Source organism: Chiloscyllium plagiosum, unplaced genomic scaffold, assembly GCF_037043375.1.
Source record: "Chiloscyllium plagiosum isolate Xiang-an unplaced genomic scaffold, Cpla_swu_hap1 HiC_scaffold_1, whole genome shotgun sequence".
Taxonomy (NCBI): domain Eukaryota; kingdom Metazoa; phylum Chordata; class Chondrichthyes; order Orectolobiformes; family Hemiscylliidae; genus Chiloscyllium; species Chiloscyllium plagiosum.
Genome location: NW_028270139.1, coordinates 103,906,327 through 103,931,280, shown reverse-complemented (window position 1 = coordinate 103,931,280; position 24,954 = coordinate 103,906,327). Strand labels below are relative to the sequence as shown.

Genomic DNA, 24,954 nt, shown 5'->3' with positions numbered 1-24,954 from the left:
AAATAGAATTTGATTGCTTGGTGCAAGGACTTTAGTTAAATCATGGAGAATGTACTGATAATGATGGTTGACACTTCTGAACACTAGTGCTTTGTCAATTTGTGAATGTGTGCCAAATGAACTTTCAAATTTCCAGCAATTATTTCCACTCTTCCTGTTTCCTGCTGTTCAGAATCCTGGTCTGCAACATCAGGAGTTTTAAGCTCTCTGACTTCCTTTGAGATATCTACCATCAAATGCTGTGTGCTTCACAACTGCCTCAAGCAGTGCTGGGTGGAAACTATAATGCTCTCGTGGGTCTATTCAGGCATCAGAATCTTCCCAAAAAGTTCAATTCTAATGATCCTTGAAGCACTGTTCTGCAGAACTCGTGATTCTACATAACTCTTTGGGAGAAGTGAACTTCAACAATCATCAAGTCACTGAACTGATGAAGGTACAAAGTATCACAACAGCTCAAACATTTTTAGAAGAGACCTGTACAAGAAGGACAGATTGCACCTGAATTGGAAGGGGAACAACATACTGGCTGGGAGATTTGCTAGAGCTGCTTGGGAGAATTTAAACTAATAAGGTGGGTGGGTGGGACCCAAAGAGATAGTGAGGAAAGAGATTGAGACTGGTACAGTTGGGAAAGGGAGCGAGTCAATCAGTCAGGGCAGGCAGGAACAAAACAAAGAACAAGGTTGGACTAATGAATTGAACTACATTTATTTCAATGCAAGGGGCCTAACAGGGAAGGCAGATGAACTCAGGGCATATTCGGAACATGGGACTGGGATATCATAGCGATTACAGAAGTATGACTGAGGGATGGGCAGGACTGGCAGCTTAACGTTCCAGGATACAAATACTACAGGAAGGATAGAAAGGGAGGCAGGAGAGGAGGGGGAGTGGCTTTTTTGTCAAGGGATAGCATTACAGCTGTACTGAGGGAGGATATTCCTGGAAATACATCCAGGGAAGTTATTTGGGTGGAACTAAGAAATAGAGCTGAAAATGTGTTGCTGGAAAAGCGCAGCAGGTCAGACAGCATCCAAGGAACAGGAGAATCGATGTTTCGGGCATAAGCCCTTCTTCAGGAATGAGGAAAGTGTGTCCAGCAGGCTAAGATTAAAGGTAGGGAGGAGGGACTTGGGGGAGGGGCGTTGGAAATGCGATAGGTGGAAAGAGGTCAAGGTGAGGGTGGTAGGCCGGATGGGGTGGGGGCGGAGAGGTCAGGAAGAAGATTGCAGGTTAGGAAGGTGGTGCTGAGTTCGAGAGGGTTGACTGAGACAAGGTGGGGGGAGGGGAAATGAGGAAACTAGAGAAATCTGAGTTCATCCCTTGTGGTTGGAGGGTTCCTAGGCGGAAGATGAGGTGCTCTTCCTCCAACCGTCGTGTTGCTATGGTCTGGCGATGGAGGAATCCAAGGACCTGCATGTCCTTGGTAGAGTGGGAGGGGGAGTTAAAGTGTTGAGCCACGGGGTGGTGGGGTTGGTTGGTCCGGGTGTCCCAGAGGTGTTCTCTGAAACGTTCCGCAAGTAGGCGGCCTGTCTCCCCAATATAGAGGAGGCCACATCGGGTGCAGCGGATGCAATAGATGATGTGTGGGGAGGTGCAGGTGAATTTGTGGCGGATATGGAACTGAGAAATAAGAAAGGATGATCACCCTATTGGGATTGTAAGAATAAGAGGATTATGGTAGGTGATTTTAACTTTCCAAACATAGACTGGGACTGCCATAGTGTTAAGGGTTCAGGTGAAGCAGAATTTGTTAAGTGTGTACAAGAAAACTTTCTGATTCAGTTTGTGGATGTACCTAACAGAGAAGATGCTAAACTTTACTTCCTTTTGGGAAATACGGCAGGGTAGGTGACTGAGGTGTCAGTGGGGGAGCACATCAGGGGCCAGCAACCATAATTCTATTCGTTTTCAATTAATGAAGGACAAGGATAGATCAGATCTAAAAGTTGAAGCTCTAAATTGGAGGAAGGCTAAATTTTACAGTATTAAACAAGAACTTTCAAAAGCTGATTGGGGGTAGATGTTCACATGTAAAGGGAAGGCTGGAAAATGGGAAGCCTTCAAAAGTGAGATAACGAGAGTCCAGACACAGTATAATCCTGTTCGGGTGAAAGGAAAGGCTGGTAGGTGTAAGGAATGCTGGATGACTAGAGAAGAAGAGGTTTTGGTTAAGTAAAAGAAGGAAGTATATGTAGGTATAGATAGCAGAGATCAAGTGAATCCTCAGAAGAATATAAGGCAGTAGAAGTATACTTAAGAGGGAAATCAGGAGGGTAAAAATGGGGCACGAGACAGCTTTGGTAAATACGGGTAAGGAGAATCCAAAGGGAATTTATAAATACATTAAGGACAAAAGGTAACTCAGGAGAGAAGAGGGTCCCTCAAAGATCAGCAAGGCAGCCTATATGTGGAACCACAGAAGATAGGGGAGATACTAAACAAATGATTTGCTTCAGTGCTTGCTGTGGAGAAGGACAATGAAGATATAGAATATGGGGAAATAGATGGTGACATCTTGAAAAAATGTCCATATTACAGAGAAGGAGGTGCTGGATATTTTAAAATACATAAAGGTGATTAAATCCTGAGGATCTGATCAGGGGTACTCTTAAACTCTGTGGAAAGTTAGGTAAGTGCTTGCTAGGCCCCTTGCTGAGATATTTGTATCATCGATAGTCACAGGTGAGGTGCTAGAACACTGGAAGTTGGCTAACGTGGTGCTACTGTTTAAGAAAAGGTGGTAAGGAAAAGCCAGAGAACTATAGACCAGCAAGTGTGATATTGGTGGTGGGCAGGTTTTTGGCGGGAATCCTGAGGGACAGGATTTACATGTGTTTGGGAGGCAAGGACTGATTAGAGATAGTACACATGGATTTGTGCATGGGAAATCATGTCTCACGAATTTGTTTGATTTTTTGAAGAAATAATGAAGAGGATTGATGAGGGCAGAGCGGTAGATGTGATCTATGTGAGCTTCAGTAAGGTGTTCAACAAGGTTCCTCATGGTAGACTGGTTAGCAAGATTAGATCTCATGGAATACAGGGAGAACTAACTATTTGGATACAGAACTGGCTCAAAGGTAGAAGACAGAGGTGGTGATGAAGGGTTGCCTTAGACTGGAGGCCTATGACCATTGTGCGCCACGAGGATTGGTGCTGGGTCAACTGCTTTTCATCATTTATAAACATGATTTGAATGTGAACATAGGAGGGATGGTTAGTATGTTAGTTGCAGATGATACCAAACTCGGAGGTGTAGTGGACAGCGAAGAAGCTTACCTCAGAGTACAATGGACAGGACGATGGCTCAGTGGTTAGCACTGCTGCCTCACAGCACCAGGGACCCGAGTTTGATTCCAGTCTCCTGCAACTGTCTGTGTAGGGTTTGCTCCCATCCTCCCACAATCCAAAGATGTACAGGCTAGGTGAAATGGCCCTGCTAAATTGCTCAGAGTGTTCAGGGATGCGTAGGTTATGTGCATTAGTCAAGGGTAAATATAGGGTAGGAGAATGGGTCTGGGTGGGTCACTCTTTGGAGGGTCGGTGTGAACTTATTGGGCTGAAGTGCCTGTTTCCACATTGTAGGGATTCGAAATCTAAATCTAAAATCTAGATGGGCCAATGGGCTGAGTAGTGGCAGACAGAGTTTAATTTAGATAAAGGTAAGGTGCTGCATTTTGCAAAAGCAAATCAGAACAGCACTTATACACTTAATGGTAATGTCCTGGGGAGTGTTGCTGAACAAAGAGACCTTGTAGTGCAGGTTCCCAGCTCCTTGAAAGTAGAGTCGCAGGTTGATAGGTATCTGAATAGAGGTCTTTGAATAGGAAGGATTTAGAAGGATATCGGCCAATTGCTAGTAAATGGGACTAGATTAGATTAAGATATCTGGTCGGCACCAATGAGTTGGACTGAAGGATCCGTTTCCATGTTGTACATCTATGACTCTATATCAATATGGACTGTACCTTTGGTGACATGTAAATAGATGGAGGATATACCCTACAGCCTGTGGGAATGCAGCAATTCATAAACGAATTATGGTCCTCTTAGTAATCCATACTAGAATACTAAAAAATCGAATATATTGAGTTGCCTGGTTCTGGGTTCTCAGTTCTGTAGAACAGCCATGTCAAACTCAAAATATTAACTGTCTCTCTCCATAAATGCTGCCAGACCAGAATTCTCTGTGTTTGCTTTCTGTTGTACACTGATTTATTTAACATTGCTGCAATCTCTTGTTAGTCCTGTTCTTTCATGAGCAAATGGAATACTTGAAATGGTATTCTCATTGGGAAGCCATTTTTCAGTCCTCTAATTCTACCTCAGTTATCTCAAAATATTTTGAGTCCCAAGGGCAATGCAAAGCAAAAGGAAGTACAAAATTCTTTGTAATACCTAAAGAAAGTCCAAATATCTGGCCTAAATGTCTGCATGAATAATCTCAGAACAGCAGTCCTTTTTGAAAAGTATTTTTACTTTTACTAATGGTAAAGAAAGCTTTGTACAAAGAGCCAGGAAGTCTCACTTGAAAGATAGATATTGTGAATCCTAAGTTCGAAGATGAGTAATAATATCAACCTGTTCTAACACTGTCAGCCAGACACTGGAAGTGCAGTCACTCCTTTAGTAATTGCAAGTAAGGATGATCCTCATTTGCATTGGAATAAGGTGAGTATGGCAATTAATGTTAAAAACAAACAATTTGGGTGAGAATTTAGGAGGCATGGCTTATAAGCTTGCAGATGACATCAAAATTGTCGGTGTAGTTGACAGTAAAGGAGATGATCTAAGATTACAAAGGAATCTTGATCAATTGAGCCAGTGGGTTGAGGAGTGGCTGATGGAGTTTAATGTGGATAAATGTGAGGTATTGCATTTTGGTATGACAAACAATGGTAGGACTTAAACACTTAATAGTAGGCCCCTGGGTAATGTTGTTGAACAGAGACATCTGGGGTTCAGGTATATAGTCCTTTGAAAGTTGCATTGCAGGTAGACAGGGTGGTTAACACTCTTGCCTTCATTGCTCAGACCACTAGTATAGGAGTTGTCCCATCATGTTGAGGTGGTACAGAACATTGGCAAGGCAACTTTTGAAACTCTGTGTACAGTTCTGGACTCCCTGTAATGGGAAAGATATTATTAAATTGGAGCGGGTTCAGAAAAAAATTACCAGGATGTTGGCAGGAATGGAGGATTTGAGTAAAAGAATAGACTGATAGACTGGGACTTTTTCACTGAATAGTAAGGGATTGAGGTATGACTTCACAGAGGTTTATGAAATCATATGGGCATAAATAAGGTGAATAGCAAAGGTCTTTTCCCTGGAGAGACAGAGTCAAAACTAGGGGACATATTTTTAAGGAGAGAGAAGAAATATTTAAAATGGACCTGAGGGTCAACTCTTTCACAAAGATGATGGTTCATATGTGGAATGAACTGGCAAAGGAAATGGTAGATGTCGGTACAGTTATAACATTTAAAAGAAATTTGGACAGGTACATGAATAGGAAAGGTTTGGAGAGATATGAACCAAATACAAGCAATTAAAAGTCGAGTCACAGGTAAATAGGATTGTGAAGACGGTGTCTTGGCACGTTTTCCTTGATTGGTCAGAGTACTGGAAGGTCACATTGCGGCTCTGCAGGACATTGGTCAAGCCACGTTTGAAATATTGCGTGCAATTCTGGTCTCCTTACTATTGGAAGGATGTTGTGAAACTTGTAAGAGTTCAGAAAAGATTTACAAGGATGTTGCCGGGTTGGAGGATTTGAGCTATAGGTAGAGGCTGAGTTGGCTGGGGCTGCTTTCCCCGTACGGTTGGAGTCTGAGGGGTGACCTTATAGAGGTTTATAAAATCATGAGGGGCATGGATAGGATAAATAGACAAGGTCTTTTCCCTGGGGTGGGGGAGTCCAGAACTAGAGGGAATAGGTTTAGTTTGAAAGGGGAAAGATATAAAACAGACCTAAGGGGCAACTTTTTCATACAGAGGATGATGCGTGTACAGAATGAGCTGCCAGAGGAAGTGTGGAGGTTGGTACAATTACAGCATTTAAAAGGCATCTGGATGGCTATATGAATAGGAAGGGATTGGAGGGATATGGGCCAAGTGCTGGCAAATGGGACCAGATTAGGTTGGGATATCTGGTCAACGTGAATGAGTTGGACCGAAGGGTCTGTTTCCATGCTGTACATCTCTATGACTCTATGACTCTAACTGGAACTAATTTAGTTTGGGAAACTTAGTCGGCATGGAGGAGTTGGACTGAAGGGGCTGTTTCTGTGTTGGACTCCACAAATACATGTCTGGCAACCCAGTGATGTATAATATTTAACAACCATACCAAGTCAATAACAATATGCTTTTGGAAAAGAAACTTCTGTCTTTACCTGATCTGGCCAGCATGTGACTGCAGATCCACAGCAATGTAGTTGACACTTAACAGCCCTCTGGTCAATTAGGGATGGACAATAAATGCTGAACTTGTCAGCAATGTCCACACCACGTGAATGAATAAAAGAAAAGGCAAGTGGAGATTTCCCACTTATAACTTGCAAAAATGCACTGTAATAAGCATGACTTTCCTTTACAACCACCACCCAATATGTACGTGAAATAGCACAGAGGCCAGTTCAACAGAGTACAGCTTCAATAGAGTACTGAGGTCAGGAATTTTGAGAGTGTGGAAATTCTAAGTGTTAAATTTAATGGAAGAGTGAACTCTGGAATTCAACACAGTCAGCAGCAAGATGTTGTTTTGGTCTTTTATACAACAAGGAGTGGTCGAAGGGGAGGATTGGCACACAGTGAGCCCTGACAACTGAAGCTCGACGACATTAATTAAGGAAGCAGAGAAGTAATTCTTTGCTCAGATTTATGTTCCTTTGTTTTACCAAACTAAAGCTCTCGTTTAAGTTAGAACTGGAGAGATAATAAGCATTGTATGGAATCTATATGTTAATTAGACTAAACATTGAAAGAACTGTAGGAAAATAGATGGTGACATCTTGCAAAATGTCCAGATTACAGAGGAGGAAGGGCTGGATGTCTTGAAACGGTTAAAAGTGGATAAATCCCCAGGACCCGATCAGGTGTACCCGAGAGCTCTGTGGGAAGCTGGAGAAGTGACTGCTGGGCCTGTTGCTGAGATATTTGTATCATCGATAGTCACAGGTGAGGTGCCGGAGGACTGGAGGTTGGCAAACGTGGTGCCACTGTTTCAGACGGGCGGTAAAGACAAGCCAGGGAACTATAGACCGGTGAGCCTGACCTCGGTGGGGCAAGTTGTTGGAGGGTATCCTGAGGGACAGGATGTACATGTATTTGGAAAGGCAAGGACTGATTCAGGATAGTCAACATGGCTTTGTGCATGGGAAATCATGTCTCACAAACTTGATTGAGTTTTTTGAAGAAGTAACAAAGAAGATTGATGAGGGCAGAGTGGTAGATGTGATCTATATGGACTTCAGTAAGGCATTCAACAAGGTTCCCCATGGGAGACCGATTAGCAAGGTTAGATCTTATGGAATACAGGGAGAACTAGCCATTTGGATACAGAACTGGCTCAAAAGTAGAAGACAGAGGATGGTGATGGTGGGTTGGTTTTCAGACTGGAGGCCTGTGACCAGTGGAGTGCCACAAGGATCGGTGCTGGCCCCTCTTTTTGTCATTTACATAAATGATTTGGATGCGAGCATAAGAAGTACAGTTAGTAAGTTTGCAGATGACACCAAAATTGGAGGTGTAGTGGACAGCGAAGAGGGTTACCTCAGATTACAACAGGATCTGGACCAGATGGGCCAATGGGCTGAGAACTGGCAGATGGAGTTTCATTCAGATAAGTGTGAGGTGCTGCATTTTGGAAAAGCAAATCTTAGCAGGACTTATACACTTAATGGTAAGGTCCTAGGGAGTGTTGCTGAACAAAGAGACCTTAGAGTGCAGGTTCATAGCTCCTTGAAAGTGGAGTCGCAGGTAGATAGGATAGTGAAGAAGGCGTTTGGTATGCTTTTCTTTATTGGTCAGAATATTAAGTACAGGAGTTGGGAGGTCATGTTGTGGCTGTACGGACATTGGTTAGGCCACTGTTGGAATATTGTGTGCAATTCTGGTCTCCTTCCTATCGGAAAGATGTTGTGAAACTTGAAAGGGTTCAGAAAAGATTTACAAGGATGTTGCCAGGGTTGGAGGATCTGAGCTATAAGGAGAGGCTGAACAGGCTAGGGCTGTTTTCCCTGGAGCGTCGGAGGCTGAGGGGTGACCTTATAGAGGTTTACAAAATTATGAGGGGCATGGATAGGATAAATAGGCAAAATCTTTTCCCTGGGGTTGGGGAGTCCAGAACTAGAGGGCATAGGTTTAGGGTGAGGGGGGTAAGATATAAAAGAGATCTAAGGGGCAATTTTTTCTTGCAGAGGTTGATACGTGTATGGAATGCGCTGCCAGAGGATGTAGTGAAGGCTGGTACAATTGCAACATTTAAGAGGCAATTGGATGGACATATGAATAGGAAGGGTTTGGAGGGATATGGGCCGGATGCTTGCAGGTGGGACTAGATTGGGTTGGGATATCTGGTTGGCATGGACTGGTTGGACCGAAGGGTCTGCTTCCATGCTGTACATCTCTATGACTCTATGACTCTACTGCAGATGCTGGAAATCACAGCACCAGGGACCCAGGTTCGATTCCAGCCTCAGGCGACTGTCAGTGTGGAGTTTGCACTATCTCCCTCCATCTGTGTGGGTTTCCTTTGGGTGCACTGGTTTCCTCCCATAATCCAAAGAGGTGCAGGTTAGGCGAACTGACCATGCTAAATTGCCCTAGTGTTCAGGGATTGTAGGTTAGGTGCATTAAATAGGGGTAAATGTCGAGCAATTGGGTTTGGGAAATGTGTCTGGGTGGGTTGCTCTTCAGAGTGTCAGTGTAGACTTATTGGGTCGAAGGGCCTGTTTCCACACTGTAGGGATTCTAGGAGAAATTGCCCAAAAAGCTCAGTAGGTCTAGCAGTATCTGTGGAGAAAAATCAGAGTTAACGTTTTGGATCCAGGGACCTGTCTTCAGAACTGATGGTAGCTAGAAAAATAGAACACAGAACATTACGGCGCAGTACAAGGCCTTCAGCCCTTATGTTGTGCCAATCTGTGGAATCAATCTGAAGCCTTTCTATCCTACACTATTCCATTCTCATCCATATGTTTATCCAATGACCATTTAAATGCCCTTAAAGTTGGCATGTCTACTGCTGTTGCAGGCAGGGTGTTCCATGCCCCTACTATTCTCTGAGTAAAGAAACTACCTCTGACATCTGTCCTATAACTATCACCCCTCAATTTAAAGCTATGTCCCTGTGTGCTAGCCATCACCATCCGAGGAAAAAGGTTCTCACTTTTGACTCTCTTTAACTGTCTGATTATCTTACATGACTCAATTAAGACACCACTCAACCTTCTTCTCTCAAACAAAACAGCTTCAAGTCCCTCAGCCTTTCCTCATAAGACATTCCCTCCATACCACGCAACATCCTTGTAAATTATTTCTGAACCCTTTCCAAAGCTTCCACATCCTTCCTATAATGCAGTGACTATATGCAATACTCCAAATGCGGCCACACCAGAATTTTGTACAGCTGCAGACCTCATGGCTCTGAAATTCAATTCCTCTACCAATAACACACTGTATACCTTCTTAACAACCCTATCAACCTGGGTGGCAACTTCCACGGATCTATGTACATGGACCCTGAGATCTCTCTGTTCATCTACACTGCCAGGAATCTTACAATTAGCCCAGTACTCTTTATATCTGTTGCTTCTTCCAAAGTGAATCACCTCACACTTTTCCACATTAAACTCCATCTGCCACCTCTTAGCCCAGCTGTGCAGCTTATTTATGTCCCTATGTAACCTGCAACATCCTTCAGCACTATCAACAACTCTACTGACCTTTGTGTCATGAATTCTTATTATTGCATAAGATAGGGTGGGGGAGGTAATAAGGAGTAAATGATAGGATATTTACAAACATTGGAGATGAAGTCCAAAGAGAAGAACAGTTGGCCAGAAAAAGGAGTGGATAATGGACAGGAAAGGAGAATGAATGGCTGCTGATGGGAGACTATTAGTGGTTAACAATGTGTAATAACAAGTGTGTGTAATAACAAGGCCTCGCGTATGGGGGTGGGGGTAAGGACATGGGAGAAGGTGCATCAAACCCTAAAATTGTTGAACTTGATATTGAGTCCAGAAGGCTGTGGAAAATGAGGTGTTATTCTTTCAGCTTGCACTGAGCTTCGCTGAGACAGAGATGTTGGCCAGAGAACAAAGTGGTGTGCTGAAATGACAGGCAATTGGAAGCTCAGGGTCTTTTTTGCAGACAGTCAGAAGCTTCATTGCCCCCAGTTATGCCTGTGACTTTGTGGGATCATGAAACATTCTTTGTTTCAGTCTTATTCTGCCAAACACCTAAACTCTTTTTCCATTATATTAATGATATCATCAGAGCTGCTTCCCTCTCTTAACCGGAATTGGAGAAGTTTATCAATTTCACTTCCAATTTCCACCCCACTGTCACCTTCACTTGATCCATCCTTGACTCCTTCCTTCCCTTCCTCAACATCTCTGTTTCCACTTCTGAGGCTTTTGCCCGAAACGTCGATAGCACAGGTGGGATCACAAGGGATCAATGTGGATTTCACTAGTTTCCTCATTTCCCCTCCCCACACCTTATCACAGTATAGGCCTTCCAATGTGGCACCACCTTCTTGAATGGTTCTACCCATACATCTTTCTTCCCACCTATGCTCCACCCTCCTGTCCGACCTATCACTTTCACTCCCAGCGTCATCTACCTATCGCATTCCCAGCTGCCTTGTCTCAGCTCTACCCTCTTCTCATTTATCTCTCAGTCCCCTTGGCCCACAAGCCTCATTCCTGTGGAAGAGCTTATGCTCGAAACGTCAATTCTCCTGCTCCTCAGATGCTGCCTGACTGGCTATGCTTTTCCAGCACCATATTTCTTGACTTCCCCCAGTTACTTTGGCTATACATCCTCACACCCTGCTTCCTGTAAAGACTATAAGACCATAAGACGATAAGACATAGGGGCAGAAATTAGGCCATTTGGCCCATCAAGTCTGCTCAGCCATTCAATCATTTTCCCTTTCTCCCTTAGATCATCTAGGTAATCAAGAACTTACCTATCTCTGATTTAAATATACTCAATGACCAGGCCTCCACAGCCTTCTGTGGCAATGAATTCCACAGATTCACCACTCTCTGGCTAAAAAGGTTTCTCCTTATCTCCATTCTAAAGGGTCTTTCCTTTACTCTAAGACTGTGCCCTCAGGTCCTAGTCTCTCCTACCAATGGAAACATCTTCCCAACATCCACTCTGTCCAGGCTATTCAGTATTCTGAATATTTCAATCACATCCACCACCCCCGTCTTACTTCTAAACTCCATCAAGTATCCCAGAGTCCTCAAACGTTACTCCTACATTAAGCCTTTCATTCTTGAGATCATTCTCATGAACTCCTCTGGACCTGCTCCAAGGCCAATACATCTGTCCTGAGGTATGGGGCCCAAAAGTGCTTACATTCTAGTCTTTTCGAGATGAATGACGAAATTGTATTTGCCTTCCTAATACTTCTGATGAAGGTCTTATGCCCAAAACATCGACTCTCCTGCTCCTCAGATGCTGCCTAACCCGCGGAACTTTTCCAGCACCACACTTTTTGCCTTTTCCTAACTACTGACTAAACCTGCAAGTTTACCTTGCAGGTTTAGTCAGTTGCCACAATGGGGAGAAAGTGAGGTCTGCAGATGCTGGAGATCAAAGTTGAAACTTTATTGCTGGAACAGCACAGCAGGTCAGACAGCATCCAGGGAACAGGAGATTCGACGTTTCGGGCACAGGCCCTTCTTCAGGAAGGGCCTGAAGAAGGGCCTGTGCCCGAAACGTCGAATCTCCTGTTCCCTGGATGCTGTCTGACCTGCTGTGCTGTTCCAGCAATAAAGTTTCAACCTTCATCAGTTGCCACAATGTCATGCTGCAACTATACAAAACACTACTGAGGCCACGCTTGGAATATGTTCTAGTCGCCATATTCGGGAAGGATGTGGAAGCATTGGAAATGGTGCAGAGAAGATTTACCAGGATGTTGCCTGGTCTGGAGGGAAGGTCTTATGAGGAAAGGCTGAGAGACTTGTGTCTGTTCTCATTGGAAAGAAGAAGGCTAAGAGGGGATTTGATAGAAACATGCAAGATGATCAGAGGATTAGATAGAGTAGACAGTGAAAGTCTTTTTCCTAGGATGATGACGTCAGCTTATACGAGGGGGCATAACTACAAATTGAGGGGTGATAGATTTAAGACAGATGTCAGAGGCAGGTTCTTTACTCAGAGAGTGGTAAGGGTGTGGAATGCCCTACCTGCTAATGTAGTCAACTCAGCCACATTTGGGAGATTTAAACAATCCTTGGATAAGCACATGGATGATGATGGGATAGTATAGGGGGACGAGCTGAGAATAGTTCACAGGTCGCGCAACATCAAGGGCTGAAGGGCCTGTTCTGTGCTGTATGTTCTATGTTTTATATGAATCCAGGACTAGGATTCCCAAGTCCCTTTGCACTTCAGATTTCTGAATTTTCTCCCCATTTAGAAAATAGTCCATGCCTCTATTCTTTTTCCCAGCAAAGTGCATGACCTCACACTTTCCCAAGTTATATTCCATCTGCCTCTTCTTTGCCCACTCTCCTAACCTGTCTAAATCTTTCTGCAGCCTTCCCATCTCCTCAATGTTATCTGCCCTCCACCCATTTTTGTATCATCTGCAAACTTAGCCATAATGCCCTCAGTTCCTTTCTCTAGATCATTAATGGAAAAGTGAAAAATTGTGACCCCAACACTGACCCTTGTGGAACACCACGTCACCCCCTCTCTGCCTTCTGTCAGACAGCCAAGCTTCTATCCATGCTAGCACCTTGCCTCTAACACCACAGGCCCTTATCTTACTCAGGAGCCTCCTGTGCAGCACCTTATCAAAGGCCTTCTTGAAGTCCAGATAGATAACATTTATTGGCTCTCCTTGGTCTAACCTGCTTATTACTCTTCAAAGAAATCTAATAGATTAGTGAGGCATGCCTCCCCTTGATGAAACCATGGTGACTTTGCCCTATTTTACCAAGTATTCAGAAATCTCATCCTTCGCAATGGACTCCAAAATCTTACCAGCGAGGTCAGGCTACTCATTTCCCGGATTTTGTGTTACTCCCTGCTTAAACAGGCGGGCTACATTAGTGATTTTCCAGTCCTCTGGGACCCTCCCTGACTCCACTGAAAGATCATTACTAAAGCCTCCACTATCTCTTCAGCTATCACCTTCAGAACTCTCAGGTGTAGTCCATCTGGTCTAGGTTGATTTATCCACTTTTAGACTTTTCAGTTTTTCTAGCACCCTCCCCTTTGTGATGGCCTTGGAGATCCTTTTTCATTAGAGGTATTGCAGAGAATGTTCCTTGGAGATGAAAGGGTTGACTTATGACAAAGGGTTCAGTAGATTGAGCCGACACTCACTGAATGAAAGATGATCTTAATGAAAGATAAAGGTTCAGATCATAAGATTCTGAGGACTTGACAGGTAGATTCTGAAATAATGTCATTCCTCAAGGAGGAATCTGGAAGTAGGGAACTCAGTTTAGAAATAGGTGGCCTCCTGATTAAGACAAGAGAAGGGGAAGGAATTTCTTCTCTCAGAGTCAACAGACTTTGTAATTCTCTACCTCAGAGAGCCCAGAGAGCTGGGTCATTGATTTAAAGCAGAGTTTGGCAGATGTCTATCTAAAAGGGTGTGATAGATTATATGGGGCTGGCATGAAAATGATCATGGCACGAACAGATAAGGCATGATCTTAGAGTCATAGAGACATACAGCACAAAAACAGACTCTTCAGTTCAATTCAACCATGCCGCCCAAATTTCCTAAATAAATCTAGTCCTATTTGGTCCATATCCCTCTAAACCCTTCCTGTTCATGTACCCATCCAGATGCCTTTCAAATGTTGCAATTGTACTAGCCTCCACCACTTCCTCTGGCAGCCCATTCCAAACACGACCACTCTCTGTGTGAAAAGGTTGCCCCTTAGGGCCCTTTTAAATCTTTCTCCTCTCACCTTAAATCTATGTCTTCTAGTTTTGGACTCCCCCACTCTGGGGAAAAGTCCTTTTCTATTTACTCTATCCATGCCCCTCATGATTTTATAAACCTCTATAAGGTCACCCCTCAGACTCCAATGCTCCAGGGAAAATTGCCGCAGTCTGTTTAGATTCTACCTATAACTCAAACACTATTGTAAATCTTTTCTGAACCCATTCAAGTTTCACAACCTCTTTCCCACAGCAGGGAGACTGGAATTGCACACAGAATTCCAATAGTGGCCTAACCAATGTCCTGTATAGATGACCTCCCAACTCCTATACAGTGCACTGAGCAATAATGGCAATCATACTAGGCTTTCTTCACTATCTTTGATATCTGCGACTCCACCTTCAAGGAGCTATGAACCTTATTAAATATTGGAACAGAATCAATAGGCAAAATGACTTATATCCATTCCTTTTTCTTATGTTTTTTTATAATCTTTGATGCTCATCTGAGTGGGTAGTTGAAGTGTCAGTTTAAACTTTTACCCAAAAATTAACACCTATGTTATTTCAGCATTCCATCCTTACTGCACTCAAACTGTGGGCCAGGTTTAATGTTCTCAAGGTGTCAGAATGTTATAACTCAGCCAAAGCCTGAACAGAAGGGTTACACCTGAGACTTTGACTTCTCCACCTGATGATTCTGCCTGGCTTGCTGTGTTCTTCCAGCCTCCTGTCTGTCTACTTTGGATTTTTGCAGTTTATTTTGTCTCTAACAAAGCTGATGTCTTGTGCTGCGTGATTACTTTCCATGCAGAAAGATTCCGCACCTAAAACCAAGCAGTTTTTGGAACATTACGTTCTAGTTAACAAGTTTCAACGTCAACTTTTTCACCTTAAGGCAAGTCATGTATTCTCCTAGCAAATAACTAAAATTGTAAATTATTTAAAGTTATATGTAGATAAACATAAAACAGCACCATGTTTTGATTGAGGTTGAAAGTGTACACTGTCTTCAACTGGTGCCAGTAATATAGATTTAAATATTTTACCCAGTTATTAATTTTTGAATAAGCAACAAATTTTTGATGTATTGTGAAAATGATACCTATCTGGCAAAAGTTAATTTAGTTTATTTGTAAAGCCAAATTACAAAGTTAAATCAGACAACTTGAAATATGAATGTCTAAATACCTTAAGACACACACAAGGTAAGGGAACAAGAAAATAAACTTTGCCTTAAAAACAAAAGCACTTTTGCCCAATAATTGTTAGCTCTTAAAGACAAAAAGAAATAGTGTGAAATGTTCAGGTGACTACCAGTCTGACCTTCTAGTACATGGGACATGTCACTAGACACAAAGTTTTTCTGGGATATTTACATACAAAGTCGTTGAGGAAATATTAAAACACTCTCCCACAAGATCTTCTCACAAGAGGGCTCGATAAGTGTTCCCGATATAACACCAGGTACGCAGCAAGATTTGATTTTCAGAACTAGAAGAGCTGAGCTCTTTCCTTCATAATATCAAGAAGGCAGATTTTGGCCATTCAGACCATAAAGTGTTCTCCATCATTCAATCATTCAGCAGGCTGAGCACCAACACCAACTGCACCCAAAACGCTGTTCGAACAGAAAAAAGCTCCGCAGAAGGGAAGTCCAGCAAAGTTTTTTCTTCTCTAAGGAACGTAGGCATTGCTGGTTGGGCTAGCATTTATTGCAGATCCCTAGTTGTCCTTCAGAAGGTGATGGTGAACTGCCTTTTTGAACCACTATAGTCCATGTACTGTAGATAAACCCACAATGCAATTAGTGAGGGAGTTCTGGGATTTTTACCGAGTGACAATGAAGAAACGGCGATCAGCAAAACAAAGGAGCTGGTTATTGACTTCAGTAAGCAGAGTGGAGAGCACACCACTGTCTGCTGAGGTGGAGATTGTTGAGACCATCGAGTTCCTGGGAATGATGATCACCAATTATCTGTCCTGGTCCATTTACATTGATGCAACAGTCAAGAAAGCACCAGAACACCTCTACTTCTTCACGAGGCTAAGGAAATTTGGCATGTCCACAAGGACTTTCACCATTTCTTACAGATGCACCATAAAAAGCATTCTATCTGGATGCATCATAGCATGGTATGGCAACTAATCTTCCCAAGATTACAAGAAACCACAGAGAACAGCCCAGAGCATGATGTAAACCAGTCTTCCATCCATCAACTCCATTTATACTTCCGGCTGCCTCGGGAAAAAAGCTAACATAATCAAAGACCCGTCCCACCCCAGTTATATTCATTTCAACCTTCTTCCATTGGGCAGAGGATGTATAAGTTTGAATGCACATATGAACAGATTCAGGAACAGCTTCTTCCAGCTGTTATCAGACTTTTAAATGAATCTCTCAAATATTAATTTTGATCCCTCTGCAGCTGTAACACTGTATTCTGCACAATGCTTTGTTACCCTGATGCACTTTGTATGGTACAATCTGCTTGCATCGTGTGCAAAACAATACTTTTCACTGTATCTCAGTACGTGACAAAAATTAATCAAACTCAAAAACTCAAACTCAATATATTTCCAAGTCAAGGCAGTAAGTGGCTTGAAGGGGAACTTTCAAGTGGGAGTATTCCCACATATTTGCTGCCCTTGTTCTTCTAGATGGTAGTTGTCTTGGGTTTGAAAGGTGCTGTCTAAGGAGCCTTGTGCAGTGCATTGTGAATTTGTGCCGTGCATAGTGTAGATGGTTCACATTGGTATCTCTGAACATTGGTGGTGGAGGGAATGGATGTTTCTGGATGTGGTGCCTACCAAGCTGTTGCTTTGTCCTGGATGTTCCTTGACTGTTGTAAGAGTTGCACTCACCCAGGCAAATAGAGAGTTTTCAATCACACTCCTGATTTATGATTTGGAGATGCCGGTGTTGGACTGGAGTGTACAAAGTTAAAAATCACACAACACCAGGTTATAGTCCAACAGGTTTTATTGGAAGCACACTAGCATTCAGAGCAACGCTCCTTCATCAGGTGGACTACCACCTGTGGATTTATGCCTGTGGATGTTGGGCAAGCTTTGGGAGTCAGGAGGTGAGTTACTCACTGTAAAATTCCTAGCTCCAGACCTGCTCTTGTGGCCATTATATTTATATGACTTGTGCTGTGCAGTTTCTGATCAATGAGAACATCCAAGGTTTGATAGTGGGCAATTTAATGATGGTAACACCATTGAGTATAAAGAGGTGGTTAAATTGTCTTTTATTTTCTCCTGATTCCTATTGACTCCAGTTTTGCCCAAGACTATTGAGACAACATTCAGTCAAGTGAGACTATGATGTCAGGTAGTCACTCCAAACTCACCTCTGGAATTCAGCTCTTTTATCCTCATTTGAACCAAGGCCATAATGAGGTCAAGAGCTGAGTGCCAATGCGGAATCCAAACAGAGTGTCAGTGAGCAGGTTATGCTCAGCAAGAGTTACTTGATAACACTGTTGATTGCCCCTACAATCATGTGATTTCCAAGAAATGCCTTGTTAAAATAATGTTCCAATGGCCAAAGTTTAAAAAAATCCTTACATTCATAGAACCTGAAATAATTAATTTTTCCATAATTCTTCAAACCTGAAGCCCTCCAAGAAATTATGTAATTCCCCATAATAACTATGATAGTATCCTAAATACAAATATAGGGCTATATTGGAATGCTATATAACTTGTTTGAACAATCAAACAGGGTGGATGGGGTGATATGTGGGATTTATCAGAGGAAAAACTTTGACTCCAAGGGACCCGAATATCAATTAGAATAGATCAAATGGGCGTGAATATTTCAAATTGCAGGAACCACACAGAAGGCCATGAAATTTAGGAAGCTATTGCTGGGTCTTTCATTGTCACCTGGAGGCCCTGATGCAGGATCCAAGGAATGCAGTGGGACATTCTTTACTTGGAGTGGGAGGAAGAGAACAGCCTCGCTAACCAAGCCAGCAAGAATGGAACTGATTGAGGAAATCAATAGAAGCGTAATTCTACCAATCTGAAAAGGGTCAAAACTATCTAGGACAGGGAAGGTGAATGGCACAGCAATTTTAGTTGCCAAGTCCTAAACTTTTCCTAGCGTTCCCCTGCATACCACTTCCCAGAATAATTCTGATTCAAGTATCTTTTCATATCTCCATCTGAATGACCAATATTCACAATCAGCTTCAACCAATTACTCGTTTGCACCCACACCTCATCTTTGCGCTCTGCAAAGTCTGTCCTTTGCGTTTATCCCACATGCCATTATTAACACTCATCACTCCCTGATATCTCTCCTTGTAGGATAAGACAACACACCACCTCTGGGACAGGCAAAGGTCACAAGAGTGTGGCCCATATTGATTCTCACTTTGATGTGTACTCACCTGATATGGTTTGTAAGTTTGTAAATGACACCAAAACGGGTGGTGTAGTGGAAAGCGAAGAAGATTATCTTAGAATACGATGGGACCTTGGTCATGGGGCAGATGTGCCGAGGAGTGGCAAATGGAGTTTAATCTGGATAAATGTGAGGTGCTACATTTTGATAGGACAAAACAGGCAGGACTTATACACTTAATGGTAAGGTCCTGGGGAGTGTTGGTGAACACAAACCTTAGGATACAGGTTCATGGTTCTTTGAAAGTGAAGTCACAGGTTGACAGGATAGAGAAGGCAGCATTTGGTATACTTGCCTCGGTTGGTGCATTGAGTACAGAAGTTGGGAGGTCATTTTGTAGCTGTACAGGTTAAAGTCTTCGAGGAGAAAATGAGGACTGCAGATTCCTGAAGAAGGGCTTATGCCCGAAACGTCGATTCTCCTGTTCCTTGGATGCTGCCTAACCTGCTGCGCTTTTTCAGCAGCACATTTTTAGTTGTACAGGTTAGGCCACTTTTGGGATATTGCATTCAATTCTGGTCTTCCTGCTCCAGAAAAGATGTTGTTAAACTTGAAATGGTTCAGAAAAGATTTACAAGGATATTGCCAGGCTAGGACAGTTTGAGCTATAGGGAGAGGCTGAATGAGCTGGGGTCATTCTCCCGGTAGCATTGGAGGCTGAAGCTGGGGTTCTTCTCCCTGTAGCAATGGAGGCTGAGAGGTGACTTTATAGAGGTTTATAAAATCATGAGGAGCGTGGATAGGATAAATAGCCAATGTCTTTTTCCCAGGTTAGCGGAGTTTAAATCTAGAGGACATAGCTTTAAGGTGAGAGGGGAAACATTAGAAGAGACCTGAGTGGGTAATTCTGTCATGCAGAGTGTGTGTGTGTATGGAATGAGCTTTCAGAGGAAGTGATGGAGGCGGGTACAATAACACCATTTAAAAGGCATCTGGATGGGTACATGAATAGAAAGGGTTTAAAGGGGATATGGGCCAAATGCTGGCAAATGGGACTAAATCAGTTTAGGATATCTGGTCAGCATGGATGAGTTGCACCGAAGGGTCTGTTTCTGTATTGCACATCTCTATTACTCTATGATCTACTGGTCTTGATGCAGAACCTGTGAATGTGGCAGCAATCTGCTATGGTGAACCAGCAACTCATGAGGTACAAATGTTGAGACAGCTGACGTTCCACAAGTAGATACTGAGCTAGAGCTTTTATTTATTTAATTACCCTGAGAAAATCAACTGCAATGACTTCTCTTCCCATTCTTGTACTCTTACCTTTGGTAACCCCAGCCCCTGCTACATAAGCTTATCTTCTGCTGAAACTCTTGTTAATTTTTTTTGGAATATGGACATGACTATTGAAATACACTCCTGGTCTATCTCCCACCATCTACCCTCCATTCGCATCAGCCCATCCAACATTCGATTGTCCTTACTCTGAGTTGGACAGGGTTCACCCATCACCCCTGTACCTGGTCACCAACACCGGTTCTCTTTTAAATAAAAACTAGAATACAGGAGCAAGTCTAGGCCATTTGGCCCTCCTAACCTGCTGCATTGCTGATCACCCAACTCAGCACCCTGTTTCTGCTTTCTCCCCATATCCTTTGATCCTTTCTTCCCAAGAAGCAAATCTATAATATTCTTGAAAGTCTTCAATGTTTTGGCCTTAACAGTGTCCTATGGCAGAGAACTCCACAAACCCACCATTCTCTGAAAAAGAAATCTCTCCTCATCTCTGTCTTAAAAGGTTTATGTCTTATCCTTAGACTGTGACCCCTTGTTCTGGACACCCTGGTCATCAAGAACATCTGTTTGGCATCTACCTTGTCTGGAATTTTAAAGGTTTCTAAGAGACTTTCTGCCCTCATTCTTCTGAAGTCTAGTGCAAATAATCCTAACTGATCCAGGCCCTCCTATGTATCAGTCCTGTCATCCCAGGAATCATGCTAGTAATAATGCTTTAATTTTAAAATTCTTATCCTTGGTGTTAAATTCCTCAGTAGTCTCGGTGGCTCAGTGGTTAGCACTGCTGCCTCACAGCACCAGGGACCCAGGTTTGATTCCAGCCTTGGGTGGCTGTCTGTGTGGAGTTTGCACATTCTCCCTGTGTCTGCGTGGGTTTCTTCTGGGTCCTCCGGTTTCCTCCCACAGTCCAACGATGTGCAGGTCAGGTGAATTGGCCATTCTAAATTGCCCATAGTGTTAGGTACTTTAGTCAGAGGGAAATGGGTCTGGGTGGGTTACTCTTCGGAGGGTCGGTGTGAACTTGTTGGGTCAAAGGGCCTGTTTCCACACTGTAGGGAACCTAATCTAACAGTCTAATTTTGTAACAATCTCACCGGCCTCACACTGTCTGAGAAAGTGTGCTCTAAGTTTTGCATCTTAAGCATCAGGACTTTGTTTGCTGCACTATTAGTGGGCAGAAAAACTCTTCATCTATTAGCCTACCCTACCATCCTCCATACATTGCACAAATTCAAATTTCTTTACTGTGCTCCTCGTGACATATTCTTTCATTAAATGCGCTATGTAAGTACAAATTGTTGTTGTGCATAAACAAAACAAACTACTATTTCTTAAAGGCTTATCCAAACATTGCTATACGTAAGAGAAATGTCAGTAAACTGAAGTCATATTTCAAAAGTGAAATGGTAGTATATATTACTTTAGTATCATTTTGCATCACAGAAAGCAGCCAACTGTTATTAATGACTTTATGCTAACATCCAAAATAGCTAGCATAACCGCTAGGTGGATTTTTTAAACTCACAATGAGACAAGCTGGCTATTCTTTTTTAACATTTAAATGGAGGCACATTTAAGTAGCTCAGCAGGCTAATAGTTCCACAGATCTTACTCATCTTTCAAGAGCATTTACAACAACTCCAAAAAACACTTCCTACCCATAGGTTGAAGTACATGCTATAGCAAAAAAAAAGGTTTATTTGAATTCTGTACAAATTCAAATGTCCCTGTTGAGTTTGGCTTTCCCTTATGTGATCCATGCCCCACCTGCTATCCCCTAGATAAAAACTGAACATGTTAGAAATGGGCTGAACTTCCAAAAATGGTCCCATTCACCACTTTTAAAGCCCCACAGATTTTCTATGACACCACGAAAATTGGGCTGATCCTTGTAACATCCATCTCCTCAGTATCAGTCAGAAGATCATACATATCAATAAGAACACTTCTCATTTTTTCTTCTAAACTGCAAAGAATGTAGGGCGAATTTGCTAAATCTTACCTCTTAACCTAAATCCCTTCATCACCGACTGAACCTTTAATACAAGTACATGCCTCCTTAAGCAAGGAGAACAGAGTAGTACAGAATACTTCAAGCACAGTCTCAATATTGTCTTGTTTAGATCTAGCCAGACATTCCCTGGCACAAAGTTACATCATTACAGAATTCTTATGGTTCAGAAGGAGGCCGTTCAGACCATCATACCTGCTCCAACTTATTGAGCATTTTGGCTCAGTACTAATTTCCTGCTTTTCCTCACAACCTTGCACATCTGTTTCTATTGAAATAATTATCTAATGGCCCCTGAATGTTTTAAATTGAATCTGGCTCCAGCATACATTCAGGCATTTCATTTCAGACCCTAACCTTTCTTTAATCTTGCATTTTCTTTTTCTTTAGCAACAGGTGAGGGGAGTACCCAGAGACAATAGACAATAGGTGCAGGAGTAGGCATTCGACCCTGACCACCATTCATTATGATCATGGCTGATCATCCACAATCAGTATCCTGTTCCTGCCTTATCCCCATAACCATTGATTCCACTATCTTTAAGATCTCTATCCATCTCTTTCTTGAAAGTATCCAGAGACTTGGCCTCCACTGCCTTCTGGGGCAGAGCATTCCATACACCCACCACTCTCTGGGTGAAGAAGTTTCTCCTCAACTCTGTTCTACATGGCCTACCCCTTATTTTTAAATTGTGTCCTCAGGTTCTGGACTCACCCATCAGCAAAAACATGCTTCCTGCCTCGAGAGTGTCCAATCCTTTAATAATCCTATACGTCTCAATCAGATCCCCTCTCATCCTTCTAAACTCAAGTGCATACAAGCCCAGTCACTCCAATCTTTCAATATATGATAGTCCCGCCATTCCGGGAATTGACCTCATGAACCTACGCTGCACTCCCTCAATAGCCAAAATGTTCTTCCTCACATTTGGAGACCAAAACTGCACACAGTACTCCAGGTGCGGTCTCACCAGGGCCTTGTACAGCTGCAAAAGGACCCCTTTGCTCCTATACTCAATTCCTCTTGTTATGAAGGCCAGCATGCTATTAGCTTTCTTCACTGCCTGCTGTACCTGCATGCTTGCTTTCATTGACTGATGTACAAGAACACCTAGATCTCGTTGTTCTTCCCCTTTACCTAACTTGGCTCCATTTAGGTAGTAATCTGCCTTCCTGTTCTTGCCACCAAAGTGGATAACCACACATTTATCCACATTAAATTGTATCTGCTATGCATCCGTCCACTCACCTAGCCTGTCCAGGTCACCCTGTATTCTCATAACATCCTCCTCACATTTCACACCGGCCACCCAGTTTTGTGTCAGCAGCAAATTTGCTAATATTATTTTTAATGCCTTCATCTATATCATTAATGTATATTGTAAACAGCTGGAGTCCCAGCACTGAACCTTGTGGTACCCCACTGGTCACCGCCTGTCATTCCGAAAGGGACCCGTTTATCACTATCTTTTGCTTCCTGTCAGCTGGCCAATTTTCAATCCAAGTCAGTATTGTGCCCTCAACACCATGCTCCCTAACTTTGCTCACTAATCTCCTATGTGGGACTTTATCAAAGGCTCTCTGAAAGTCCAGGTATACTATGTCCACTGGCTCTCCCATGCCCATCTGCATAGTCACATCCTCAAAAAATTCCAGAAGATTAGTCAAGCACGATTTCCTCTTTGTAAATTGATGCTGACTCTGACCTATCCTGTTACTGCTATCCAAATGAGTCGTAATTTCATCTTTTATAATTGACTCCAGCATCTTTCCCACCACTGGCATCAGGCTAACCATTCTATAATTCCCTGTTTTCTCTCTCTCCCTCCCTCCTTGAAAAGTGGGACAACATTAGCCACCCTTCAACCCATAGGAACTGATCCTGAATCTATAGAACATTGGAAAATGATCACCAATGCATCCACGATTTCTAGAGCCACCTCCTTCAGTGCCCTGGGATGCAGACCATCAGGTCCCAGGGACTGATCAGCCTTCAGACCAAACAGTCTCTCCAACACCATTTCCAGCCTAATATAAATTCCCTTCAGTTCATCCATTACCCTAGGTCCTTCAGCGACTATTACATCTGGTTGATGGCTTGTGTCTTCCCCATTGAAGACTGGTCCAAAGTACCTATTCAACTCTTCTGCCATTTCCTGGTTCCCCATAATAAATTCACCCGTTTCTGTCTTCAAGGGCCCGAGTTTAGTCTTAACCATTTTTTTTTTACTTTTCACATACCTAAAAAAGCTTTTATTATCCTCCTTTATATTTTTTGGCCAGTTTGCCTTCGTACCTCATTTTTTCTCCACATATTGCCTTTTTAACTATTCTCTACTGCTCTTTAAATGTTTCCCAGTCTTCCAGCTTCCCGCTCATCTTTGCTATGTTATACTACTTCTCTTTTATCTTTATATGGTCCTTAACTTCCCTCGTCAGCCACGGCCACCCCTGCCTCCCCTTAGGATCTTTCTTCCTCTTTGGAATGACTGATCCTGCACCTTCTGCATTATACCCAGAAATACCTGCCATTGTTGTTCCACTGACATCCCTACTAGGGTATTGCACCATTGAACTTTGGCCAGCTCCTCCTTCATAGCTCCATAGTTCCCTTTGTTCAACTGCAATACTAACACTTCTGATTCTCCCTTCTCCCTCTTGAATTGTAGATTAACATTTATCATAGTATGGTCACTACCTCCTGACGGCTCCTTTACTTCAAGATCCCTGATCAAATCCGGCTTGTTGCACAACACCAGATCCAGAATTGCCTTCTCCCTGATAGGCTCCAGTACAAGCTGTTCTAAGAATCCATATCAGAGGCACTGAATAAACTCCCTTGCTTGGGGTCCAGTACCATCCTGATTCTCCCAGTCTACCTGCATGTTGAAATCCCCCATAACAATTGTAGAAATATCTTTGCGACAGGCCAATTTCAACTCCTTATTCAACTTATACTCTACATCCAGACTACTGTTTGAGGCCCTGTAGATAACTCACATTAGGGTTTTTCTACCCTTAGAATTTCTCAGCACTATCCATACTGACTCTACATCTTCTGATTCTATGTTCCCCCCTCGCAAGGGACTGAATATTATTCCTCACCAATAGGGCCACCCCACCCCC

General features: G+C 42.9%; 1 protein-coding gene across 2 annotated transcripts in view; it reads left to right on the top strand.

Moving 5' to 3' along the window:
• Nucleotides 1-284: 284 nt before the first annotated feature.
• The window catches only part of slc14a2 (solute carrier family 14 member 2), a 116,670-nt gene continuing 92,000 nt past the window's right edge, over nt 285-24,954 (top strand). The window contains exon 1 of one of the 2 annotated variants that reach the window (XM_043686250.2): nt 285-436. The gene's annotated coding sequence lies outside the window, so the exon portion shown is untranslated. The remainder of the gene's footprint in view (nt 437-24,954) is intronic. The other variant, XM_043686191.2, reaches the window with a different exon arrangement.